Here is a 1,457-nt window from a genome sequence, read left to right on the forward strand (position 1 = left end):
TGTGTGTGTGTAGGAGGGTTGGGGTTCAAGAGGAGGAAGAAAATTTCATTCTTCTTAAATGGAGTGGCAAACAAAGACTGTGGAACGAGGGCAATGAAGTCTCCAGTGCCCTGGAAGAGACTGTGCTGGCATTTGGTTCATTCTCACATTATCCTTCTATACAATTTCTGGCATGTGAAGCCTCTGGCAAGCCCTTCCTGGGACTCCCGAGTTATGCTGCACAGCTGGGATGGAGCACGCCATTGTGGCCCCGGCTGATTCTCTCCAGGAGAAAGATTAAACTGTTAAGAAGATGCCCAGGGGTCTGGAACTCAAGCCCAGAGACTGAAGCATTGCTCATCCATCTCATCCCATGTATCCTCCTCCCAGCCCTTAGGAGCAGGTCTCCTTTTCTCCTTTCCAAACTAGGAAATGAGACTTAGAGACTTATCTTGGTTCCATAGTTAAGAAGGGGCAGAGCCTTGCTGAAGCTTGTCCTTCTGAACCCACTTCAGCAAGTCAGGCTTCCTTCTCCTTATCGCTTTTCAGGGGCTATTCAGTCAGACACCTTTTTTTTTTTTTTTTTTTTCAGGCAGGTGGAAGCATTTACCGATACACAAAACTAAGACAGGGGTATGTAACATGATCACTAAGGTGTCCAGCTTAGAGGAGGGCCAGGGAAACCCTCGCTGGTGGTTTGTGCACAAGACAATAGGAGAGCAAGGCATGTCCTGTACATAGGCCTTTCTGGAGGCTCTGGGCCAGGTGACTTGTGCTTTCCTCGAGAGAGGTTGCTCAGGCTCATTTATGCCCAACACCACCAGGCTCAGAATGGATTTAAGCACAAATCAGTCAGTCCCTAGCTGCACTTCTATCTGCCCACACCCCAGGCTCTCAGCTCTGTGGGATGGCCTGGGCTCATAGACCCGTTAACGTGTCCCTCCCATCTGCCCTACTCCCAAAATGGTCTTTGCACAGAGGATCAAAGAGGGTTACTCACCGTCACAGCACCCCCCGCCCCACAGAAGGTGGGAGGCAGCAAGAGCATGGCTGGGGTTCCACTCCACCGCCTCCCGCAACTGGCTGGCTGGCTGTTTATGGATGTTCTCCCTCTGCGCTCACACTTTCTTTCGCGGCACAGCAGTGAGGCCAAGAGAACGATCTGCTCCCACCCGCAGGGCTTGCACCGTGCCCTGGTCACTAGATACGACTGGAAACCAGCTGGGCATTCCTGTCTCAGGCTTTCAGAAGCAGACCAAATCCCTTTATGCAGAGAGGCCCTGAATGCCCCCGCTTTGGCCCCCAGCTTCTTCCCATGTCACTACTATTCTCTGTGGCTCTCCTATCCCAAGGAAACCAGCTTGCTTTGACCTTGGTGAAGCCTTGGTTAATCCTGCACTTGCCCTCACACCCCATTCATTTATAAATAGGCTCATTTCTCATCTTGCTTAGGCCTGGAACTCCACACCCAAGCAGCA

The 1,457-nt window shown here is 51.6% G+C and overlaps 1 protein-coding gene across 1 annotated transcript in view; it reads right to left on the bottom strand.

Annotated features, from left to right (window-relative positions):
* The window catches only part of CUNH10orf71 (chromosome unknown C10orf71 homolog), a 76,503-nt gene extending 75,246 nt beyond the window's left edge, over nucleotides 1–1,257 (bottom strand). Inside the window, exon 1 of the mRNA XM_045283698.1 lies at nucleotides 980–1,257. The gene's annotated coding sequence lies outside the window, so the exon portion shown is untranslated. The remainder of the gene's footprint in view (nucleotides 1–979) is intronic.
* Between the last annotated feature and the right edge of the window lie 200 nt (nucleotides 1,258–1,457).

Source organism: Echinops telfairi, unplaced genomic scaffold (genome assembly GCF_000313985.2).
Source record: "Echinops telfairi isolate 266 unplaced genomic scaffold, ASM31398v2 ScPeMD7_7465;HRSCAF=8503, whole genome shotgun sequence".
NCBI classification, from domain to species: Eukaryota; Metazoa; Chordata; class Mammalia; order Afrosoricida; family Tenrecidae; genus Echinops; species Echinops telfairi.